General features: G+C 40.0%; 1 long non-coding RNA gene across 1 annotated transcript; it reads left to right on the top strand.

Annotated features, from left to right (window-relative positions):
- The first annotated feature begins 849 nt into the window (after positions 1 to 849).
- Positions 850 to 15016, top strand: LOC124265337. Its single transcript, XR_006895428.1, has 3 exons — positions 850 to 863; positions 6082 to 6084; positions 14937 to 15016. It is a non-coding gene; the product is annotated as an uncharacterized LOC124265337 (long non-coding RNA).
- The last annotated feature ends 12366 nt before the right edge of the window (positions 15017 to 27382 follow it).

Genomic DNA, 27382 nt, shown 5'->3' with positions numbered 1-27382 from the left:
AGAGTCTTGAATGTGGATCATTCCCAGAGAGTGTCAGCTCTTGTCAAGCCTCTCCCTCAAGAAGGACAACCTGGATCCATCAAACTTTAAAATATCCTCAAAAATTTAAAATATCTCCTATCTAAAAATCATCGAAAGGCTTTTCATATTCGCCTCAAAGGTCGCATTGCAAATAATTCTCAAACAACACAGGTTGTAAGTAATGCGGTTTCAGGTATAGTCCATTGAATATTTGGTTTGAATTCAATAACATCGTTCATAGAATTGAGAATTTAATCACCAAGCTTGATTGTGAAACCAATATAATGTGTGGCGATTTAATCTCGTACAAAATCAGGATATAGATACATAAAACTACAAGCACATTGATAATCCAAATCCAGAAATGTTGTCGTCGACATGTTAGAAGGACTTAACCTTTACGATCATTGGCGCGAAGCTAATTTGAACACAGAAAGATACACTTGGAGAAAATCGAAACCTCTTAAACAAGCCAGATTAGACTTCAAAATCTCGAGAAATCTGAGATGTAATCTGATATACTGACAGGTTATAGATCTGACCATTCAATGATACAACTAGAACTCTAATTCACAAGACTGGAAAGGGACGTGGGTTCTGGAATAGCTTGTTACATAAGCCAGAGTATGTTGGCAGTTACGAAATCTATCAGAGATACATTTGATGATACAGTAGAGTTGATGCAGAAGGGGAAAACATTTAACTATTGATGACCAACTGTTCTTCAAAGTACTTTTGTGTAATATCCGAGGTTCAACTTTAAAATATTCCTCTATAAAGAAACGTGAACGGTTGAAAGAAGAACAAGAAATTAACGATTGACTTGAGAAACTGGAAATTTCGTTAGATGATAAAAAATCAGGACAAATAAACGAACATACTCTTAAAGAGATAAATGAACTTAAAGACAGGCAGTTAGAGATAAATAAAGTAAACACGGAGGGAATTATGATTAGGGCTAAATCGAACTGGCAAGAAAAAGAAGAGAAAAAAATAGAAATTCGTTGACAAAGCGATAACAAAACTGAATAATGATATTTCTCTACTCACCAATACTGAGGATATCATTAAACGTGTGCATTGTTATTACAAAACAATTTTATTCTAGACAAAGCTCAAAAGATATAAAAATTCAGGACCCTTTGAAGAATCAAATATTCCCTAATCATCGAATACAAATTCTCTATCACTTGAAGGAGAACTCCAATATGATGAAGTTCTTAATGCTCTGAAAAATACGAAAATAGCAAACGCCCTTGACTTTCTGGTTACATATCCGAAATGCTTAAATTCGTTTGGAAGGATATTCATACATTTTTTATAATCTCGTTGAATTATGCGTATCTAAATTGGGAACTATCCGTCAGTCAAAAACAAGGCCTTTATTACATGTTTACCAAAAATGGAAACACCTTAAGAATACATAAAAACCTATAGACCCATATCCTTACTAAATATATCATACAAAATAGCATCCGCAACGATTGCATATCGTATAAAAAGTATACTACCAACTATAATTAGTGGGGAAACAAAAGGATGTGTGAAAGGGAGGTATGTTGGTGATTGCACTAGACTGGTAGCAGACATAATGGAATACACCAAACAAATGAGCTTACTAGGTGTCCTTATACTAATCGACTTTGGAAAAGCTTTTGACTCTGTTGAATGGAAATTTATTGAGAATCGTCTGGACTTATTTAATTTTGGACCCTTTATTACACATTGGATTAAAACATTTTACAATGATATAATGTCTTCTAGTAAATGTTTTTTTCCAGTCAAAGTTTGAATATTTCGAGAGGGTGGAGACAAGGTGATCCACTTTCACCATATCTTTTCCTTATCTGCACAGAAAGTTTGGCACACATGTTGAGGGGAAATAAAAACGTAAAGGATATGGAACTTTTTGAGATTGAACATTTATTATCGCAATTTGCAGATGACAAATGGACCCCCAAAATCGTCAGAAAACAAGGCCACCATGGCGCAGGAGAGAACGGCCTCTGAAATGGTTCTGTGAGAGAAAAAAATGGCCAACATAGTTGCACCAAGATCAAAGGGGATTAAATGACTATATATATCCTAAGTTATAGAGAAGAAAATGAAGACAACTGTTTATTAAAGTGTAACATGTTGTACATCATAAAAAGCATCATAAGATATAAACATTAAAATTGAGTACAGGCTGAACACCAGCCCATTTCACCGCTAACTTCAGTATTTGGAGTCTTACTGTTAACACCTAAAAAGAACCTACTTCACGGTTCTGACGGCATTTATGCAGTTGAATTGTCTCAGCTTATATCAAACTTATTACTTTGTCAAAAGCTTTTTGTATATCAATGAAACAAACATATGTAGACTGACGTTTCGACTTCCGTCACTAATGGCAGAGTGTAGACTATAAATATGTTCAGTGGAACTACGTTTAGAAGGGAAACCGTTTACTGCCTTTTCGCACTGTGACTACGGTACATTCTTCACCTTTTGGTCATCTTGCCATAACCTCTTCACATAAATTACAATAAAAATGTATTCTTTTAGCCTTGTATAACCCTTGGATGACGCTAATTGAATAGTGGTAAAACTCAAGAGATCCTTTTCAGAACCAAGCGGCAGCTCCAAAAGGTGGACATACACACCTTCAATGTTTCAGACATGGAAGTCTAGGTGGCATATACTGTCAAAGATCTTGGTGTCCTACTGGACCCAACACTCACCGTGGAAGCTAAGATTAACAGCGTCTGCAAGACTTGCTACTTGAATCTGCGAGTGATTGGGACCATTCGTCCCTTGATCACCTTGGAAGCTGCTAATTGTCTAGCTAGATGCCTGATACTGAGTAGACTCGACTACTGTAACAGCCTCTATGTAGGACTCCCTGATGTGTTCCTTGACAAACTTCAAAAGGTGAATAATACGATAGCAGAAAGCGTGACCCTCACCTCAAAGAAACCCCACAGGGATTCTGTTCTGTACGAAGCTCCACTGGCTTCCAATAAGAGCAAGGATCCTGTTCAAAATTCTCTGTCTGACGTACAAATCTCTGCATGAGCAATCTCAGAGCTGATATCAACCTATGTCCCAACACTGGAACTAAGGTCTCAACACCAGAACCTACGGACAGTGCCACAGTACATACTCAAGCGCTTTGGTGAGAGATCTTTTGAACATTATGCCCTCTATATGTGGAACTCTTTCCTTATGACCTTAAACCTTCTCCAACGTTTGAGTCATTCAAATCGAGTCTCAAAACATATATTTTCCGCAAGTTCTATGAATCATACTAACTTCGTCATCATCGCTTCCTGTGTACATTTTAATTGTTGCGCCTTGACCATGCTGCAAGCGTGAAAAATGACAGCATTATAAATGTGCACTATTAATACTTATGCTGTCGACAAGAACACCATGTGCCTGATCAGTGTCTCCATGTCAACAACAACACCTGTGCCTGATCAGTGTCTCCATGTCAACAAGAACACCATGTGCCTGATCAGTGTCTCCATGTCAACAAGAACACCTTGTGCCTGATCAGTGTCTCCATGTCGACAAGAACACCTTGTGCCTGATCAGTGTCTCCATGTCAACAAGAACACCTGTGTCTGATCAGTGTCTCCATGTCAACAAGAACACTGTGTCTGATCAGTGTCTCCATGTCAACAAGAACACCTTGTGCCTGATCAGTGTCTCCATGTCGACAAGAACACCATGTGCCTGATCAGTGTCTCCATGTCAACAAGAACACCTTGTGCCTGATCAGTGTCTCCATGTCGACAAGAACACCTTGTGCCTGATCAGTGTCTCCATGTCAACAAGAACACCTTGTGCCTGATCAGTGTCTCCATGTCAACAAGAACACCTTGTGCCTGATCAGTGTCTCCATGTCAACAAGAACACCTTGTGCCTGATCAGTGTCTCCATGTCGACAAGAACACCTTGTGCCTGATCAGTGTCTCCATGTCAACAAGAACACTTGTGTCTGATCAGTGTCTCCTTGTCGACAAGAACACCTTTGTGCCGGATCAGTGTCTTCATGTCAACAAGAACACCTCCTGATCAGTGTCTCCATGTCGACAAGAACACCTTGTGCCTGATCAGTTGATCAGTGTCTCCTTGCAGTGGTCAGAACGCATAATCAAAGATAAAAACAATATGATACAGTATGCAACTTACTTTTTTATTTCAGTCGGGTTTCCGATCGTCGGATCAACGTCCCTCGTACACAGTCTGCTGGCTGGCACCCCATGTAGGATCAGGGTTGAGGGCAGAAGTGATCACAGTCGCTGTTGATGGATCACCGTATTTCAGAATGTGATCTGGCGAGGTTGCCATTTCTACCACTGTGCTGTTGCTCACAACCGGACCGACTGTCACCACATATATCTCGGCCCTTGCTTTCAAAGCTTGATAATGGTGAGATTACAAAATAGATCGTACCTATGTAATGTGCATGACAAAAATAAATTTGCCTTTTCTAATTTTAAAAATACTGTAATGAAGAAATATTTATTTTAAGAAACACCTTTAAACTTTGTACTTAAAGTCTAGCTTGTGTATATGTTCAGACACGATCTCGTCGCTATATGGATGAAATAATGCAGATGCGACGTGACATTTTAAAATTCACTCCTACTCACTCAAGAACCCATGTTATGAGAGAAAGTGAGTAAATGAATTCAATAGCAAAAATAATCGGTTTTCATTAGATGTGAAAGATTAGATTAGAAAGCAAAGTTGAAATAATGTAGGTGCATGTACCACTTGGCACAATTGGTTTGTACCAGGGCGGAGCGTGGTACAATACTGATGGAGGTCTCAGACATGTACCACTTGGTTTTACCAGGAGCATGGTACAATACTGATGGAGGTCTCAGACATGTACCACTTGGTTTTACCAGGAGCGGGGTACAATACTGATGGAGGTCTCATACCGATACCCGTCATATAGCTGGAATATTGCTGAGTGCGGCGTAAATCTAAACTCACTCACTCACTCTCAGACTGATGCTGAAACTAAATACATAATCTGTTATGTGGTTTCTGGCAAGCCTAAGGGATGCAACACAAATTGTGGAACCTCAGACAACTTGGCCTCCAGTGCCCAAATCAGACGTATGTGACTTTTTTCACAGTCAGGGGCACTGGAGTAGCCGAGTGGGTAAAGCGTTCGCTCATCACGCTAAAGACCCGGTTTGATTCCCGCATAGGTAATATGCGTGAGGCATATTATTGGTGTCCCCGGCGTGATAAACCTTAGAAATTGCTACAAACGGCGTAAAACTACACTCACTATTAGGTAGTCACAATATGCTGACATCCTGTCGATGTGAAATTCCAAACTTAAGCGTATTCATTCCACGATTTCATTACTTTGTATGGCAATTAATTCAACGAAGGAACCCTACAAGAAATATATACATTTTGATAAAGGTCTTGATGAACTGTGTGTTCGATTATTAAAATCAATAAGTGACACGTTTTCCCGAGAAATGGCGTTTGTATGATAATTAATTCAACGACGAACATCTACAACGATTATACTTTGCAATAAAGTTCGGCATGAACCACGTGTGTGATTGGTAAAGCAATAAGTGACACGTTTTTCCTATAATTGGCGTTTAGAATCGAAAATAATTTGTGGAAAGTGCCACGGCAGCAGTATGGAGACACTGAATCTAGCTTTGTCCTTGGCAAACTGACATTTCATCACTATCGTAATTAAAAGCGACCTGTATATATACCGGTGTATCCCACCCTGACAATACAGTCCACGATGTTGCTGCTAAAGGTAAGTTGGTGATGGTGCTCTGCTCAGTCAGGAGATTAACATGATGTTTTGTCAACGTGGGTTACTTGCAGATTGTCTGAGTGTTCATAGATTTGTGCCGTCTTAGCAATATTCCAACAATGAGGGCGACCAGAAATGGGCTTCACATTGAACCAATGTAGGCAATCGAAGCCGGGTTTTCGGTGTAACGAGCGAATGTTTTATAACCACTAGGCTACCCACTGACCCTAACTGTACACCTAAGCGACTATTTGAGGTTAAGGGAGAAGGTGTCTGAGGCATTTCCTTGAGAATATTTCGTCTGTGAGTGGTTTCCTCACAACTGTGATGGTATAACAAGACCCTGTAAGTCAATGAATGTTTGTTTATATCTACCATCGTTTTTAACCATGGTCCTTTTTATGGTGGCCTAACTTCGGTTGCTGGTGACCGATTGACGGATAGTGACTGGTAGTATAAAATGCAAGCTTGTTATGTACATGTTTACCCTGTCTTAATATATTATTTAAAAATACAGTTCGCTCTACCACCATGTATAGTGTAATAAAACGAACTTTCGCCCTGAACTATTATAGTTAAAGTACGAGGACGCTTGCGTCCGAGTGCTTTAACGTTATAATAAGTTACTTTATTACACCATACATGGCGGTAGAGCGAACTGTATTTCTCTTCTAAGATGCCAAATTTAAGACTTTCTAAGGATAATTACGATTAAACTAAGGCAGAAAACAAACGACGGTGTCGATGACGTAAATTAAGAATGCTCGCACAGGGCTAACTGGTGCGCTGTTCTATTGATGTGTCATAAGTTTTGATCAGTACATCTGATGAAATGAAGCTGACTAGTCAAGCGACATTCCACGATTCTATTGTGGGAATTTAAACATTGCGAACGTTACCGTGTCGCTGAACACTTGTGAGTCGAATTGACACATTTTAACCGTCGTAAAACATAAACGTAATGTTTCTACCAGTGATGTTAGCTGCGATGACGTCATGCTTACATTGTGACGTAATGTAAAATGGTTCGATTACGAGGGGCACACTAGAATGGCGCAGTGACGGGATAAAGTCATTCAATTGTTTCGTCATCAAAAACTATACCTTTATTGTCTGATAATGTATTTTATTTTCGATTGTTCTAACCGCTTGGCATCTTAGAATGTGTATTAATAGGTGGGTATGGCGGTTGAGACTCGTCCAGTGATTACAGACAATAACAATTTTCTAACGATCAAACAACTCATTCTCTTTCGTCACGTCAGGCAATTGCAGATTATTCCCAAAGCAACCTGAGTTTCAAATGATTAAGTTCGGGTTTCAAATGGTACATTAACCAGGTAATGAGAGGTTTCAAATGATAAGTTAAACTGGGCAAAGTGATGTGTGAAATGGTAAATAACCCTGGTTTCAAATGGTACATTTAACTGGATAGTTGGGTTCAAAATGATACCTATTACGGGTAAATGGGGTGGTTTTTCACATGCCCTGAACCTTTCGGACTTCAAGGGGTTATTAGTTGATTACATTTAGAGTAATGCCTTAGGGTCTCATGTTCCTCTACTAATTCTGATCGTGTCATTAGCTAATGTCACACTCTGAATGCATATACAGTCAAATCCCGATGAGTCGAATCTCTTGGGACCAAGCAATATATTCGACTTAACGATGTATTCGAGACATAGGTATGTCTATGAGGGTAGAAAAAAAGATGATCCAGTCCTAATTCATCCGCCAAAGCATTTGTTTATCTAATGATTCCCCTATCACTAACAGGGGGCACCTTATCAGTTCCAGTCTGATTAGCACAGACAGTGATTTCCGTAAAACTCACTAACTCACCCGTCAAAGGCGGAAAGGTGTGAGCCGCGCTGGTTTGTTAATTGGATCAGTTTGCTACACCAATCAACTTCTCATTGACTGACTTCGGCTTATGTATACAAGATTGCTGTTGTTTGAATCTCACGGGACCAAATTTTCTTCTCGAGTCCTCGTGTGTATTTATGAGACGAATTCGTGCAACCGGTATTCAAATGATGACAACTATAACAGGGAATGGTCGGGACCGACAGGTACTTCGAGTTATGCATAATATTCGAGACACTGGCATTCGACTCATCGGGATTTGACTGTATATAGACTTTTATTCATCATAATTGTTCCCTTGAGAGGGTATGTAAATCCTATGTCATTCTAAGTTTTTTGTCCTCCGTTGTTTTAATCGTAAAATGCATGCTTGTTTTAACCATTGGCTCCATTTCTCAACAATCGCCTGCATGTTGAGGGGTGGCGTAAATCTTGAGGAAGCTGAAGTACTGTTTGTTCCAAAGAACCCCAGTAAGGTGGTGTACTAATAGCTTCTGTTGTCTATAGCTCGTAGCGTAATGGTGTTTATGTAATATTGATGTATTAGGGTGTTTTAGTATTTGAGCACAAAAATGTAACAACATTCTTAGTTTTTACAGTCCTTTGTGACAGATGTTTATCAATATAACAGTTCTCGGCTCTGTTGAAGAGACACTGCCGATATGGCGCTACATTCCACTTATATTTCTTCAGGAAATGATTCCGCGGATCCTGCTCATGGTGTTCCTGTTCTCCTTTTGTTCCGGCCAGAGCAGAGATGAGGGCGGAGAGGAGGGCGCCGAACCATATAGAGGTGACTCACATCTACTGATAATAAACTGACTTTTCGTAAATCGTAAAAATTGTTCATTGTCCATTGATTCCGACATTTTCAAAAAGTTTGTGTTTCTTAAACGGTGTCAAATATTGATGATGCCGGGTGTTGTGAGAAACATATGAAAACAATGGTAAATGCAGGCTAAACAAAGGTTCGCTGATATGAACGTTATCACCTCACCTCACCTCACCTCACCTCACCTCACCGCTAATCTAACAGGTTTTTAATCATAGGATATGTGCTATTTAAAGGAGCACACCTCACTTCACCTCACCTCACCTCACCTCAACCCGCCTCACCTCACCTCACCTCACCTCACCTCTTGTGGACGTTTATATATCAATCAGTATACTGTCATTTCTCATACATGTTCATATGTTTCAGATCCCTGCACACAAAAACGTATTTATCTTAAGGATATTGTGAGGCGATGGCCATTCTTTAAAGGAAATCAGACAATTGACGATTCAACGCTTCAACCTGGACTATATCAACCCTCATTCGCTGGGTCACTTCTCGACTATCCCCCTGGAGTTGGACATTGTGGCGGAAAGTATCCCATCTGGCAGAAAGGTATCTTGAGACATCATCTGTAACTTACTTCATATGAAGGCAAATTAGGAAGCCCATGGTTCCAAGTATGCTCACCACCTGTAGCATTTTACAATGCACTGTCGAATAATGATACTATGACCTCATGGGACGGTAGCCTTGTGGTTAAAGCGTTCACTCGTCACACCGAAAATCCGACTTCGATTCCTCACATGGGTACAATGTGTGAAGCCCATATCTGATGTTCCCCGCCGTGATATTGCTAGAACATTGCTAACAGAAATTTTAACTGGGGCAATGCGATTTTCTCAGATGAAAGTTCTGTGTGGCTGTTTCCTAATACACTGAAATTCTGGACCAAACAAACTGAAAAACCTTTGTATCAGCGCCCAAAGTACAGTCCGAAATTTAACGTATGGGGTGGCATATCTGTGTTAGGGGCAACGCCCCTCTGTGTATTGCTGAAATATTGCTGAAATGAAAGAAGAGGTGGCCCGATATTGGGACAGCATGGACCACGACTTTCCAACTTCTTTGATCAGTAGTATGCCCGCAATCGCATTGATTAAAGCCTACATTGCTGCCCATGGTGACTTGACAAGATACTAACTGTTCACCTGTCTTTGAATCTGAAGTTATGTTCTGCTAATATTCACATTTAATACGTGAGTAATGAGTGAAAAAATCAAAAAAAGATTACAATCTTTAAATTCTCAATAATTACTGGTTGTACTGTATCTCATGGGTACTTTACGATACACATGAGTCTATATCTTTACAGACAGCAAAATTGGCATATCGGTGGTATGCGTTCAGAACGAAAATGACACGTGCTTCAAGGAGTTTGAGATAAAAAATGGATACTGCCATAATGCCTACAGATATGAACTGAGAACTGAAGTAGAGGGGAGTGCCTTCTGTTTCAGTGAGTAGCATCCTTTGTTTTAACAACCAACATAAGACATGTTATAAACCATATTCAGCCTCGTGCTGCTCCCCATCATACCCTCATTCCAGTCGGACCAAACCCGTTTGTCTCTCCATGTGAAGATCCTCTTATATTTGGTCTTCAGCAACCCATGTTTGTCTTTCCATGTAAAAGATCCTCCTATATTTGGTCTTCAACAACCCATGTTTGTCTCTCTATGAGAAAATCCTCTTATATTTGATCTTCAACAACCCATGTTTGTCTCTCCATGTAAAAGATCCTCTTATATTTGGTCTTCCGTAACCCATGCTTGTCTCTTCATTGAAAGATCCTTTTATATTTGGTCTTCAGCACCCCATGTTTGTCTCTCCCTATGAATATCAGGCTTACACTGGTATACAACAACCCATGCGTGTCTCTCCGTGTGAAGATCAGGTTACATTTAGTCTTCAGCAACCCATGGTTTTGTCTTCATATGAACATGCAGTTACTTTTGGTCTTCATCAGCTCATGCTTTTGATTCCATGTCAAAAATCTGGTTAGATTTGGTCTTCAGCAACCCATCTTTGTGTCTCTATGTGAAGATCCGGTTAGATTTTATCTTAACAAACCCACGCTTGTGTCTCCGTTTAAAGATTAAAGGTTTGGTTCTTAACAAAACATTATGATCCTAAGAGTTGATTAAGAGATTTGGGTACAGACTCGAATACTTGCAAACGCATCTCATGCCAAGCATCATTTAACAGAGATGTTGAAAAAGAGTTTTAGATTGGTGTGGCTTGTGTTTTCGCAGTCTAATTTTGGTTTATATTTATTACATTTACTTGTTCATTTATTTGTTTTTATATATTGTTCCTTCTTTGTTGGGCTTGTGTTTTCTGATTTTAATTTTTGTGTATGTATGTATGTATGTATGTATGTATGTATGTATGTATGTATGTATGTGTGTGTGTGTGTGTGTGTGTGTGTGTGTGTGTGTGTGTGTATGTATGCATGTATGTATGTATGTATGTATGTATGCATGCATGCATGTATGCATGCAATGTCAAAAGACCATAGGTAAATTTCACATGTTCTATTTCTTAAAATAGATAACCCCACCTATTTGATTTATGTAATAATTTTCTTATCCATCCAAGCTTTTGGGCAGCAATTTTCTCTTTGATACCTTTAATCCACCATGTTTAGGCAGAGATGTAATAATGTCCCTTTTAAACTTGTCTGGGTTTCCTTTCCAAATAAATCTAAAGCATAGCTTTCGAAGTTTAACTAAAACATGATCTGGAGGATTTGGGAATGTAGCAAATATGTGATTTAATTTAGGAAACAAGGAGTGATTTCAAAACTGTCTTTCTTCCAAAGGGAGTGAGTTTTTTTCATAATTTGGGACTATTGATCAAAATAATTTTGTCCAACCATACTTTCTAAATCGATGTATAAATGAATACCTAAAAGTGTAACTTCAGTGGGAGACCGGTCTTGATCTCTTTTCTGATCCTATCCAAATGAGCTTTGTTTCTTCTATACTATTTTTTAACCCGGAGAATCTTGCAAAGAATTGTCATGTATTTAAGGCAGCATTAAGTCATCTTTCAGAACTATCCAGTGTCATCGTCGTATCATCAGCAAATTGTGACATAATGTATTCAATAGTGTCAATTTTTATTTCTCTTATATGCTTATTATTTTTTATCATTAAAGCCAAAATGTGTACACGAACCAAAAATATATATGGCGACGAAGAAACCCCTTGACGACAGCCCCGGGTTATTTTAAAGAAGTGTGATGCAAAGCCATTAACCAATACACTAGATTCAATATCATGTTAGAAAAGGTTTACCCATTGAATCAAATCTGGTCCAAAGTGATAGGAATTGAGAACATTGAGAATATTTTTCAGGTCAGCGGAGTCAAAAGCTTTCCCAAAGTCAATCAATAGGAGTAGTCCAGGGATTTGATATGCTTTGGTATGTTCCATCAGGTCATAAATTAGTCTAGTTACTTCTCCTATGTATTTTCCAACGATAAAGCCCCTTTGGTCTTCATTGGTGATATTTGGAGAATAGGCTTAATTCTGTTGGCAATGGTTGCAGCAGCAACCTTACATGATATTTGGAGAAGCGAGATGGGTCGCCAGTTCTTTAAAAAACTCTTAGGCGTATTTCCTTTTGGAATATAAGTTAGAAGTCCCTGTGTCTGGGAGACAGATAAGTTTCCAGGCTGAAAAGTAAAATTCAGAGATTTAATCAATAATTCGCCAAGACAATTCAAAAAATGTTCTGTTGTAAAATCGCAAGGACTTGGACTTTTATCTTTTTTCATATCTTTTAAGGCTGTCAAAATTTCACCTCTTGTTAATTCGCCTTCGATACTAGTTGTTTGTTCATTACTAATATCTTCTAAAAGTTCAGGGGCGGTGAGGTAGCCCAGTGGTTAAAGCGTTGGCTCGTCACGCCGAAGACCCGGGTTCGAATCCCCACATGGGTACAATGTGTGAAGCCCATTTCTAGTGTTCCCCCGCCGTGATGTAGCTGGAATATTGCTAAAAGTGGCGTAAAACCAAACTCAGTCAGACAGTCTAAAAGTTCATCTAGATCTATATGACTTGCATCTTGTTGTGTATAGTTTTTCATAAAAAGATTTCACCTCCTTTGATAGAGTAGCAAGGTCATTTAGGGCTGTTCCATTACCTTTTTCTAATTCTGCAAAGAATTTATTTAAGAAATTTCTGGCTTCAAGTTTCAAGAAGTATTTTCTTGGTTTTTCACCCTGTTCTATGCATTTAGCCTTTGATCTCACTAGCATCCCTTGTATTTTCTTTCCATTGATGGCATCTAAATCAGTCCTAATTTGTTAATCTCTTTTAGCATATCATTTTTTGCTATGTCTGTATCTGATTTATCTTGTCTGATTCCCAGGGGGACTAATTGTGATTCCAACTTGTTTTCTGGATGCAACATAATTTGTTTTGAGTTGGGGCATAATAAATTGTCTTTCCTCTAATCATTAATAGTAGAGTTTCCCATAGTCATCTATCATCAATATGTTAAGTCATTATCCTTATTTTCATCATTGATTTTGTATAGTGTACATTTCTTTGTGGATTTAATCATTTCCACATATTTTCTATCATGCGGTAAGGAATTGGTAAATGTCCAGAAGCTTCTGCCACGAGGCATATTTGAAAGTGTGAGTGATAATTGTACGAGGGAGTGATCAGGTCCTAAACTAGGTGATATATCACAGTGTCTAATGGCTGATAGCCTTTGATGAGAGATTAAAAAGAAAACAAGTCTAGCTTGTTTCAAAGGGGTTGACTGTCTCCTTTCACCAAACTTTTGTTCATTCCAAGGGTCTTTAAGATCCAGATCTTCCATTAGGTCTAATACCTTTTTGTCTAGCCTTGGGATTGTTTATGTGTTTGTAGTTGTATGTGTCTGTTGATTGATCTTGTACTAGATTCCAGTCTTCACGTACTATTTTTTTTTTCATCTTCAAACTTTTCGTCAGCATCCATAATATTGTGGAGAAAAGGCTGGACAATCATGATTAGGTCCATTTATACTAGTAATAGTATGCTTTAATTCATCAATATTAACAGAAAGCGCAACAAAATTGCCATCGTCATCTGTAATAGTATTTAGAACATTGAATTCAAAATTATTGTTGAATTGTTTTTTTGTGTGTGTTTTGATTAAACTTACAACAGGTTGGTAGGTAAAAGAGGGAGGAAGCATGGAGCCAGGCTGTTTGTTGGTTTGAGGTTTGTTAGGGATCTTGTAATTCATGTTTCATAATTTCCTTCATGTTAGATGGATGAGCGGTTGGTTGGTATTGGTGTCATTTTGTTGGCCTAAATCTGTATCTTGGAGTATTTCCCATTCTTAATATACAGTGCATGAGTCTGATATCACAGTGTTACATAATTTGAACTGTCAGATCTCATCACACTGATCTATCCACGATACAGTGGACTGCTTCAGATCAACTTGTCCAACATATTCACTAGTAAAGATTCAACAGCCTTTCAATCTGTGAAGTAACTGGGCTATATTTCCTGCCAGGGTAGACTGATCATGTTTTTGCTCATGAGTAGTTTTGCGATTCTACCTGCTGAAAGGTCAGTTGGAGCCATATGATGTCACAGAATTGTTGTAAATAATACAATATGACGTCATGCCGTCGCAAAGTGGTACAAATTTGTCTGAACAATACAGTGACTTGAGTGAAGACTTTTGGGTAGAGCTGACATTTGGCATGTTTTTCGGCATCTTTCCTCTTAAATTCTAGTTACACAGAATATTATTTCTCACCGACTAGAATTAACACCATGCATTATTCATAATTTCTAACTTCTAGCTTCCAGTAGGAGATTGTGAAATTAATCTTCACAGTTATGCAGCATTCAATAATCATTTTGCCAATATCATCACAAGTGTCTATGTTGTCATTCTTCCAGAGCCCAAATTCTGTGAATCGGCTAGGTATCTTTGTAAAAATGGCGGTACATGCATAGAGGAACGGGATGGCTTTTCTTGCCAGTGTCCATATGGCCACTCTGGACCAACATGTGAAGGAGGTAGGTACTTCTTCTTTTTAAGGGTCGACATTTAATATTTTTGGTCGAGTGTGAAGCGAAAGACAGATACACCAGTGCAATTCGTCACTACTAAAATGCGTCTACAGCTAGCGTTTCCTCGGGAAATGGCTCCGAAATATTTATATCAAATTTCCACGTGTTTTGGTGGAAATATGCGTATCATGATACGTATCGTATTGTGAATTATGTATCGTGAAATGTATCGTTTGGCTCATATACTTGTCTTCGATTTTGTATTCGTAAAAATTAGGTCTAAAATTACTCCACTTGGGACTACTTCCATGGAATAAATTACTTTGTTAACGAACTAGCGATATCAATTTTTTGGCCCATTTAATTATCTTCTCGTAATGTTGAGTACTTTCTCGTTGCTTCGATTATTTTCTTGTTACTTAAAATTTCTTTCGAAAATTCGAAATTTCAAATATTATCTCCTTATTCTTTTTCTTCTCTCGCAATTTCGAGTTTTTATATGTCCATAGAGATTACAAGCAACCAGAACTTGGTTCATTGCGATCGTATTCCGCCAATCGTTGCTCGCAATATTGATCACCCAATTATCAGGTTCCAGACTCGATTGTTGATCCACATAGTAATGAGAAGCTGCCCCATCTTCAGCATTGCCTGCTTGTCTGAACAGGCGGCCAAAAGGTTCGGGGTCAGGTAACTCGGTTCAATGCGTGACATCGTATTCTGACAGCGTCAATCGTTGCTCGCAATATTCATCACCCAATTGTCTGGTTCAAGATTCAATTGTTTACACGCCACCGTCGTATTGCTGGTCTACTGTGGGGTAAACACGATCGGTTGATAAAACAGCTGTGTTAGAGATTCTGAATATATATGTGTGATCTTATAGTCGTGTGGCTTAACGTTGTTTGAGGTCCATCCAATGTTCCAACACTCACAATTGTTTTTGTTAAACTTCTCTTTGAAGATCCATGCAGCATCAGCACACCCTTACCTAGAATGGATGAACGACTGCCTTCTAACCACGTGGTCGGCAAAGTCAGTGACGCGTACCTCGTGGCTGGGTGGTACAGTGTTCCTAAAGGAATGAAACCGCTTAATCGTGTGCCAAGTATCCCCTCTTGTGGAACCAAGAGTCCAGTGTGGAGTAGAGGTGGGTACCAACAATACAGTTCGTATCTCTATGAAATATGTGGAGCGCAGGACGGTAACGAGAAAGTAGTTGTGTCGACTATCATATGTAGAGAACAGGTTGGTAACATAAAGGTCGACTATCATATGTAGAGAACAGGTTGGTAACATAAAGGTCGACTATCAGGTCTCGAGAACAGGTTTGTAAGATAAAGGTCGGCTGTCATGTGTAGAGAACTGGTTGGTGACATAAAGGTCGGCTATCATATGTAGAGAACAGGCTGATAACATAAAGGTCGACTATCAGGTCTCGAGAACTGGTTTGTAACATAAAGGTCTGCTGTCATCTGTAGAGAAAGGGTTGGTGACATAAAGGTCGGCTATCATGTGTAGAGAAAAGCTTTGGTTACATAAAGTTCGACTATCAGGCTGGTAAAATATGCATATATGTCGACTATCATATGTGTTTGATTATTTCAAGTATCTGATTAATTTAATGTTGTCAGTTTGACAGTCCTATAATTGTATTGTAACACTCTACATTATATGATAATTCTAATAATTTATTTATATAGAGCCTGGTATCCATATCACTAGTTGCTCACTGGAAGCTGTAATCAGAATCTGATTATTATTAATACCCCGGATAACCCAAGCTGCCTGTTAGGCGCTAGAAGGTTAATTGCCACATGACTTATCTCACCGGGTACCCATTTTCTGCTGGGTTAACAGAGGCAATTTTGAACAAACACACTTACCTAAGGTGAGACCACATCTACCACATGTGCTTCATCGTGGGGCTTGATGTCCTAGAAACTCTGCCAAACACGGTCACCCATCCAAGGACAGTCCAAGGTCAACGTTGATTTGTGTCCTGAGATTTACGCCCAGGACCACACACCACCACATGTGCAGATTAGATGTTAACTATATGAAAATGGAAAGACGACTGATTTCTGTTATGGTTCATATGTACCTTGCCCGTCATAAGAAACCAGTGCATTGCCAGATAATGATAGGGTGTGGCAACCTGTGCTTGTCGTAAAAGCGACTTCATAAATAGGGAGGTCAGTCCCGCTGACTTGGTTGCCAGCGAGTCACTGTACCCGGCGACCTGGATCGGACATCAATCACTGGACTGCCTGGTCAAGACTCAGGTTTTAAAAGCCCATAGTCATATTGCAGCCATCTCGTTGTTAACTACTTAAAAGAAATTGCTCTGTTCCATAAACTATGTATGTGTATGACAAAAGACTTGTTTTTAACTTTGGAGCTGTGACGTTTCCTGTTTGTGAACAATACCGTAGAAAAGAATATGTATTTTAAGATAAGTATTTTAATTCCTTCAAACGTTGTGATTAAAATGGACTTGTGGAAATGTGCAAACTTTTTCTCGTCGCTATAGGGTTGAAATAATGCCGATGTGACGTAAACTTTTAACTCACTCACTCCATCGTATGGCTGGAATATTGTTGAGAGCGCCATTAAACAGCAAACACTTTCACACTGTCAATTAGTGTCATCAGGGGGCGGAGGGTAGCCTAGTGGTTAAAGCGTTGGCTCGTCACGCCGGGTTCGAATCCCCACATGGGCACAATGTGTGAAGCCCATTTCTGGTGTCCCCTCCCCGTGATGTTGCTGGAATATTGCTAAAGGGGCGTAAAACCAAACTCAGTCAGTCAGTAGTGTGATGAGGTCACCATGACGAACAGATTGTCCTCCTGTTGTCGGAGAGCTGAGTATGACAACCTGCAAATGTTGAAAAAGGCGACTAAATTGCGGAGTTTGGAATCATACCCGAGCCGCGTGGACTAAGTTGTTGATATCACCCCTTAGGCTTATCATGTCTACATGTTGGATATTGCAGACTTCACTCATTCACTCATTTAATCTTGCAGGAAGATGGGGCAACGTCGAATTCATGTGCGAAGAATCTGTTTACTCTACCTGCTTTTCCCCATATATCGCCATGACAAGGACTTGCGCAAACACGAGAGTTTTTACTCTCCGAGTTCCCTCTTGGAATGCTATTAATTATTGTTTTGGTAAGGATTACTTAGATATCAATGTAACACTGGAGGATAATTCATGTAACAATAGTGTATCGTCCATGTAACAGTGGTCTATCATCCATGTAACAGTGGTGTTTCACCCATGTTACAATGGTGTATGGTCTATGTAACAGTGGTGTATCATCCTTGGAACAGTGGTGTATCATCCACGTAACAGTTGTTTAACATCCATGCAACAGTGGTGTATCACCCATATTACGATGGTGTATCATCCATGTAACAATGGCGTATCACCCATATTACAGTGGTGTATCATCCATGTAAAAATGGTGTATCACCCATATTACAATGGTGTATCACCCACATTACAATGGTGTATCATCCATGTAACAATGATGTATCATCAATGTAACAATGGTGTATCACCCATGTAACAATAGTTTACGGTCTATGTAGCAATGGCGTATCATCCATGTAACAGTGGTGTATCACCCATGTAACAGTGGTGTCTTATCCATGTGACAATGGCATACAACAGTGGTGTACACTCTATTTAACAATGGTCTACGATCCAAATAACAATATGTTATGTTCCATCAGTCACATATTACAATGGTGTATCATCCATGAAACAATTGTGCATCAGCCATGTAACAATGGTGTATCATCCATGTAACAATTGTGTATCATCCATGTAACAATGGTGTATCATGCATGTAACAATTGTGTATCATCCATGTAACAATTGTGTATCATCCATGTAACAATGGTGTATCATCCATGTAACAATTGTGTATCATCCATGTAACAATGGTGTATCATCCATGTAACAATGGTGTATCATCCATGTAACAATTGTGTATCATCCATGTAACAATTGTGTATCACCCATGTAACAATGGTGTATCATCCATGTAACAATGGTGTATCATCCATGTAACAATGGTGTAAGCACTATCATTAGCATATTACAGTGACGTACGCTTCAGATAAACCTTCCTGCTTGCAGAATGCCGCCCTGGTCCCCTGGATATCCTGGTCATAGAGGATGTATCTTCGTCCGTCATGAACAGTAATAATTACATGATGATGAAGTATTTCATCATCAACATTTTCAGATACCTAGATATCGGCCAAAAGGGCAACAATGTTGCGTTTTTGTCTTTCGCCAAAACGGCCAAGGTGGGTTTTCATTTGAATACCTATAACAACCGCGTGGATGTTATGAAAGCTATAGCAGCTAGCCATCGGGAGGGCGGAGGAACTCTCGTCTCCGGCGCTTTAGAACTCTCAGTGTCTGATGTCTTCACGTACCACAACGGTGACAGGGCTGATGCAGACAACATCGTTTTGCTCTTCACTGATGGTATCTACAAGGACGAAACCAGTCTCGAACAAGACCTTGAAGCTTTGAAAGCAAGGGCCGAGATATATGTGGTGACAGTCGGTCCGGTTGTGAGCAACAGCACAGTGATGGAAATGGCAACCTCGCCAGATCACATTCTGAAATACGGTGATCCATCAACGGCGACTGTGATCACTTCTGCGCTCAACCCTGATCCTACATGCGGTGCTGAGCAGCAAACTGTGAATGAGGGTCCCGACTAAAATAAAATAATAAGTTGCCCTTAGCATATTGTTTTTATCTGTTTTCATTTATCTGTTATCTTATGAGTTTTGCAGCCATTGTTATCAACAACATGGAGACCCTGTCTTACAGACACTGATCAGACATATGTCGTTCTTGTCGACATAAGACACTGGCTGATGTACCCTGATCAGATCATATACCCCTATCAGGCACACAGTGTTCTTGTCGGCATAAGACACTAGCTGATGTACCCTGATCAGATCATATACCCCTATCAGGCACATAGTGTTCTTGTCGGCATAAGACACTGGTTGATGTACCCTGATCAGATCATATACCCTTATCCTTGAAGCTTTGAAAGCAAGGGCAGAGATATATGTGGTGACAGTCGGCCCGGCTGTGAGCAACACCACGGTGGTTGAAATGGCAACCTCGAGGGACCACATTCTCAAACTCGGTGATCCATCAACGGCGACTGTGATCGGGTCTGCCCTCAACCCTGATCCTACATGCGGTGCTGAGAATCAAACTGCTGTGTATGTGCGCCGTTGATCTGACGATCGAACCCGAATGAAATAAAAGAATAATTTGCATGCTGTATCATGTTGTTTTTATCTCTGATCATGCGTGTGAAGTTCTGTACACTACAAGAATTGTGAGTGACTTCTTTAAGGCAACATCAGATGTTCTACAGCCATTATCAACAACATGGAGACACTGACTCCCAGACACTGTTCAGACACATGCTGTTCTTGTCGACATACGTCACTGGCTCGTGTACACTGATCAAACACAGGGTGTTCTTGCCGACAACATTGATACAATTACTCATATACACTGATCAGACACAGCGTGTTCTTGTCGACATGGATGCAATAACCCATATTCTCTGATCAGACACAGGGTGTTCTTGTCGACATGGATGCAATCAGTCATGTTCACTGATCAGACACAGGGTATTCTTGTCGACATGGATACAATAAGTCATGTTCACTGATCAGACACAGGGTGTTCTTTTCGACATAGAAACAATAAGTCATGTTCACTGATCAGACACAGGGTGTTCTTGTCGACATGGATACAATAAGTCATGTTCACTGATCAGACACAGGGTGTTCTTGTCGACATGGATACAATAAGTCATGTTCACTGATCAGACACAGGGTGTTCTTGTCGACATGGATACAATAAGTCATGTTCACTGATCAGACACAGGGTGTTCTTTTCGACATAGAAACAATAAGTCATGTTCACTGATCAGACACAGGGTGTTCTTGTCGACATGGATACAATAAGTCATGTTCACTGATCAGACACAGGGTGTTCTTGTCGACATGGATACAATAAGTCATGTTCACTGATCAGACACAGGGTGTTCTTGTCGACATGGATACAATAAGTCATGTTCACTGATCAGACACAGCGTGTTCTTGTCGACATGGATACAATAAGTCATGTTCACTGATCAGACACATGGTGTTCTTGTCGACATGGATACAATAAGTCATGTTCACTGATCAGACACAGGGTGTTCTTGTCGACATGGATACAATAAGTCATGTTCACTGATCAGACACAGGGTGTTCTTGTCGACAATGATACAATAAGTCAGCTTCACTATTCAGACACATGGTGTTCTTGTCGACATGGATACAATAAGTCATATACACTGATCAGACACAGGGTGTTCTTGTCGACACGGATACAATAAGTCATGTTCACTGATCAGACACATAGTGTTCTTGTCGACATGGATACAATAAGTCATATACACTGATCAGACACAGGGTGTTCTTGTCGACATGGATACAATAAGTCATGTTCACTGATCAGACACAGGGTGTTCTTGTCGACACGGATACAATAAGGCATGTTCACTGATCAGACACATGGTGTTCTTGTCGACATGGATACAATAAGTCATATACACTGATCAGACACATGGTGTTCTTGTCGACACGGATACAATAAGTCATGTTCACTGATCAGACACAGGGTGTTCTTGTCGACATGGATACAATAAGTCATGTTCACTGATCAGACACAGGGTGTTCTTGTCGACATGGATACAATAAGTCATGTTCACTGATCAGACACAGGGTGTTCTTGTCGACATGGATACAATAGGTCATATTCTCTGATCATACACAGGGTGTTCTTGTCGGCATGGATACAATAAGTCATATACACTGATCAGACACATGGTGTTCTTGTCGACATGGATGCAATAGCCCATGTTCACTGATCAGACACATGGTGTTCTTGTCGACACGGATACAATAAGTCATGTTCACTGATCAGACACAGGGTGTTCTTGTCGACATGGATACAATAGGTCATATTCTCTGATCATACACAGGGTGTTCTTGTCGGCATGGATACAATAAGTCATATACACTGATCAGATACAGGGTGTTCTTGTCGACATGGATACATGTCTGAGACCTCCATCAGTATCATACCACGCTCCTGGTTAAACGAAGTGGTACATGTCTGAGACCTCCATCAGTATCAAACCACGCTCCTCGTAAAACCAAGTGGTACATGTCTGAGACCTCCATCAGTATCATACCACGCTCCTGGTAAAACCAAGTGGTACATGTCTGAGACCTCCATCAGTTTCATACGACGCTCCTGGAAAAACCAAGTGGTACATGTCTGAGACCTCCATCAGTATCATAACACGCTGCTCGTAAAACCAAGTGATACATGTCATACCACGCTCCTGGTAATACCAAGTGGTACATATCGGAGACTTCCATCAGTATCATACGACGCTCTTGGTAAAACCAAGTGGTACATATCGGAGACTTCCATCAGTATCATACGACGCTCCTGGTAGAACCAAGTGGTACATATCGGAGACTTCCATCAGTATCATACCACGCTCCTGGTAGAACCAAGTGGTACATATCGGAGACTTCCATCAGTATCATACCACGCTCTTGGTAAAACCAAGTTGTACATGTCTGAGACCTCCATCAGTATCATATCACGCTCCTGGTAAAACCAAGTGGTACACGTCTGAGACCTCCATCAGTATCAAACCACGCTCCTGGTAGAACCAAGTGGTATATGTCTGAGATCTCCATCAGTTTCATACGACGCTCCTGGAAAAACCAAGTGGTACATGTCTGAGACCTCCATCAGTATCATAACACGCTGCTCGTAAAACCAAGTGATACATGTCATACCACGCTCCTGGTAAAACCAAGTGGTACATGTCTGAGACCTCCATCAGTATCAAACCACGCTCCTGGTAGAACCAAGTGGTATATGTTTGAGATCTCCATCAGTATCAAACCACGCTCTTGGTAAAACCAAGTGATACATGTCTGAGACCTCCATCAGTATCAAACCACGCTCCTGGTAGAACCAAGTGGTATATGTCTGAGATCTCCATCAGTTTCATACCACGCTCCTGGAAAAACCAAGTGGTACATGTCTGAGACCTCCATCAGTATCAAACCACGCTCCTGGTTAAACGAAGTGGTACATGTCTGAGACCTCCATCAGTATCATACCACGCTCCTGGTAAAACCAAGTGGTACATGTCTGAGACCTCCATCAGTATCAAACCACGCTCCTGGTAGAACCAAGTGGTATATGTCTGAGATCTCCATCAGTTTCATACGACGCTCCTGGAAAAACCAAGTGGTACATGTCTGAGACCTCCATCAGTATCAAACCACGCTCCTGGTAAAACCAAGTGGTATATGTCTGAGATCTCCATCAGTTTCATACCACGCTCTTGGTAAAACCAAGTGATACATGTCTGAGACCTCCATCAGTATCATAACACGCTGCTCGTAAAACCAAGTGATACATGTCATACCACGCTCCTGGTAATACCAAGTGGTACATGTCTGAGACCTCCATCAGTATCATATCACGCTCCTGGTAAAACCAAGTGGTATATGTCTGAGACCTCCATCAGTATCATACCACGCTCCTGGAAAAACCAAGTGGTATATGTCTGAGACCTCCATCAGTATCATACCACGCTTCTGGTAAAACCAAGTGGTACATGTCAGAGACCTCCAAAAGTATCATACCACGCAATATTACAATGAACACACCGAAAGTTGTAATTATTTTGGTTACAAACAGTTTCATTGTGGTGAGATTAGTACAACATATATTGGTTACCGTGGAAGAAATCAATAAATCGGATGATGAGGTTTGAATGATGATTTGGAATGACTAATGTCTAACACTCATCAGTGCAGTGAGTGAGTGAGTGAGTTAATATTTAACGTCACATCGGCAATATCTCAGCCATATCGTGACGAAAACAATTTATACAATATAAAGAGAAAACATTTTGAAGATTAAAACCTGTTGACGATGGACAGTAAAAATACTAGAGAATCACAGTTATGCATAAAACTAGCGAGCAAAGCTAAAACAATACAGTATAAAACCCTGGCTATAGATCGCCAACAACTAAAGGTAGATCATCATACTAGGAACCATGTGGACTTACATTACTTTTGCTACCTGCATGGATCCTAGTTGGATTTACACCATCCCTTCAGCCGCTGGCGATTGTAGGAAAATGTAGCCGACAGTTAAAAGAACAAAGATACTACGTTTAAAATATGGTAAATTTACATTTTACTTTGAAAGTTGTGGGACCATCATTGGAGTAATGTGACAGAGTTCTTTCAATAGCTGCGTTTGAACGCTTTATTCCAGTGATGAACACAATGAACATTGGGAAACAATGGTGACATGTACCAACCATGTCTGTGAGTCGTTTCTACTATTATCTAGACCATATAATTTAAATAGCAGCATCATGAGCATTGATGTACACAAATAGGATAGTAAGTTAACCAAGCCAGCGAGACTGACTACCCGACCACTTAGTCGCCCTTTGTTCAAGAATGGATTGATGGAGACCAATTCTGTCCCAGATGTTCACAGTTTCTTAGCAATCGGACATACTGCGCTGTGAGAGTCGCCCCACTGACCACTTCGTGCTGACTCAGCGATATCATGGCTGTATATGTAACGTGACTTGGAGAAATTTGCTACAAAATCGAACAATGGTTTGCCTCAGCTCATTACTCATTACTCACAGATTTCATTACTCATTACTCACAGATTGCATCACGTATTTGGAATATCATCGAGAGCCTCCATATGGATATGAACTTTGTCATAACTAAATTACATCTTATATTTAAGAAAGTGTTTAAAATGAACGACTACGCTAACGAAATTGAAGTGCACAAGATCCGGGTCTCACACGAAGGATAAGGGTAACTTGCCCGTAGTATTCAACATGGAAGAAATATGTAATAGACATTAAGCAAGCTGAATAAACTGAAGGACTTTACAGTTAGCTATCAATATCTTCGCTTGCCGTTAACATGTCAGCTTTATGCTTGTAGTTTAACGCTGGACTCTTAAATGTTCCAGCTGTATTGCGAATGTATTAGACAGTCCATCACAGCATGCACCAAATCAACCTGACAACCCAAACGCGTTCGGTTTTTAAATTACATTTAGCGGTCTTAAATCAACGATAAAGGACCGCAAAATTGAAAACAGAGTAGCTTTATCTTCTAATTCGCCTCATGCATGATGAAATGACTAATGTAAAAAGTACAATTGGATTTTCTCTTGGTTCCGGAATGCAATTCCCATGTAGGCAGCACCAATGCTGTACATATAAACATCCACTGCATATACGTACACCATGTTTGAGATAATACGTATTTGAGGACAGTGCTTCAGGCGCTTCATCCATGGGCGTGTGGTCAGTCTATACATCTTCTGTGAGTTGTAGTCGTACGTGACGAAAGTCACACCTCTTCCCTGTTTTTTGCACATCCAAAGCTTTCTCTGAGGACCTAGGATAGTATGAGCATGTATAGCAGACATCTCTCGAAGGACTGATGGTTTAGTTATGCTTCCTATCTTCTTATACGTTGCACCATCATAGCGGCAGTGGCAAATCGTCATGCGGTCCGCTACCAACCAGTATATTTTTCGTGTGTAGACATCATGGGCAAATGACAAAACATGACCAGATATATATGTAATCTTTCTTGTCCGTTTACACTCAATGTCACCTCTTATCACCTTAAACACTTTTAACCTTTGCTTTGCAATGAATATGATCCTGACTTTCTTCCTGTCAAGGAAAAAGTAGACAATGTTCCGTGTCTTTGCTTGAAATAATGTCGTTACATCGCGACTAGCCCTTCTGTTACATGCTCTGATTATCCGTGAACTTTGTGCAACATAGTAAAAGTAACACTCGTGAAAAGAATGATAGTTAGTATTGTTGAATTGAAGAAAGCTTTTTTTATGGTCACGATACTCAATGTGATTGCTCATGAGATGGTAATTTGTCATTTTCTCCTCATGTGTGGATACTGCGTAAACGTTTCGCATGAAATACGGTCTGCAGGGACACTGAGATCTGGCATCTGGTTTAGCTGTAATATGTACAGCTGAGGTTGTCATTTCCACATTTCTGTTCGAGAAAATCTTACTTTTCAAGTTTGTTCCCTGTGTCTGCGAATTTCTTCCTGGTCTGATTTGGTGAAGAACACGTGAGCTGGTGTACACAAAGGGCTTATGTTCCTGCATAGCAATTCTGTATACGTTGCACGTTGGTCGGACACTTTGGTCACTTGCAGACTTGTCACTTGTGGGAAATACAGACGTGTTTCCATGGTGATGAGCTTCTTCCAGGGGACACTTGCCATAGTTGTTGTTGGGATACACCTTACATATTGTCCGGGAATCGGAATCGGTCACAACCAAGATATCGCTGTTGAACCCCAAGGGTCCATTCTTAAAGCAGGCGAAAACACGTCCTCCATGTGATTTCGAGCCTTGGTTCTTCGGTGTTAGAGACGTGTCCAGACCCTGGCAGGACTTGTAACATAATAAGCAGGAAATTTGAACAAGTACCAGTGGTATTGGTCCCATATTGTCCGCTCCTTCAGATGGCAAACAAATATATGCTTGGTGGTGATTCCAGTCCTAAGTGATAATTTTCAGGCTGTGCCAATTCTGGAGAAGGAGGTGTGATGGTCGGGTTGGTGATATTAAGCCTCTGAGAATCAATATGTTATTCTAACCATACGCTACAAATGCTTTAAGAGACGCTATGGGATCAATGTGAGGCAAGTTAAATTTATACAAAGCCAACCCAACTCCCTCCTCTCCTGAAAATGGTAGACCCTTTCTCACTTACGTATGAGAACAAGATAGAAATAGACGTTAATGGGGTTTTTTCAAAAGAAGATTGCAGATTAAAGATTTTTCGTTTTTAATTATCAGGCTCTGGTGTTATCAGATTGATTCAATCATGATCCGTAAATGACCTTTAAATGGAAAAGAACATTGATAACATCAAATCAAGGTATCTCTATCGTGTTGATATTTCTTGTTATTGACCTCTGGATCCCCAGTAAGGTGGTCAACCTTTGGTTGTTGGTGGTTTATAGCCTAGTTTAAATTGGTACCATTGCATCTATTGGATCTACTCTCTTCTTATTTTAATGATGGTCAGGTTGGTTTTATGTTCAAAACTGTCATACACCTATTTTACTGTCCTTTGTCGACAGACATCTTGAAATGATTACCTTGTTTTCATCGCCATATGGCTGTAATATTGCCGACGCGATGTAAAAATTTAACTCACTCACTCACTTGTTATTTAGCTAATAGCAATATATGTTTAAATTTCTTCAATTTTGATGGTAGGAAAATGTTACTTTTTATAAGAAAGTGAGTGAATGATGTGCGTTTCAGTTTACACCATCACAACCAGTGTGATCCACAGAAAACATCGACATCTTGTTCATGAACAGAGGTTTACACCATCACAACCAGTGTGATCCACAGAAAACAGTCGACATCTTGTTCATGAACAGAGGTCTCCGTCCAACACGACAGATGGAGTTCATTTTGTTGAATTCCAAACATATATGTATCGCAGACCTGTCAGATTGCCATGGACAAAGACAAGTTGTGTCAGACCATGAGATGTGATTTCACCCTATACCATGACCCCTCCGCCACCAAATTGTATGTACACCTTTACCCTGCCAATTGAGCTGTCAAGATGAAATT

This window comes from Haliotis rubra, unplaced genomic scaffold (genome assembly GCF_003918875.1).
Source record: "Haliotis rubra isolate DU_JTF1 unplaced genomic scaffold, ASM391887v1 Scf971, whole genome shotgun sequence".
NCBI lineage: Eukaryota > Metazoa > Mollusca > Gastropoda > Lepetellida > Haliotidae > Haliotis > Haliotis rubra.
Note: the sequence above shows the minus strand (reverse complement) of the source record. Positions and strands in the feature narration are given on the sequence as shown.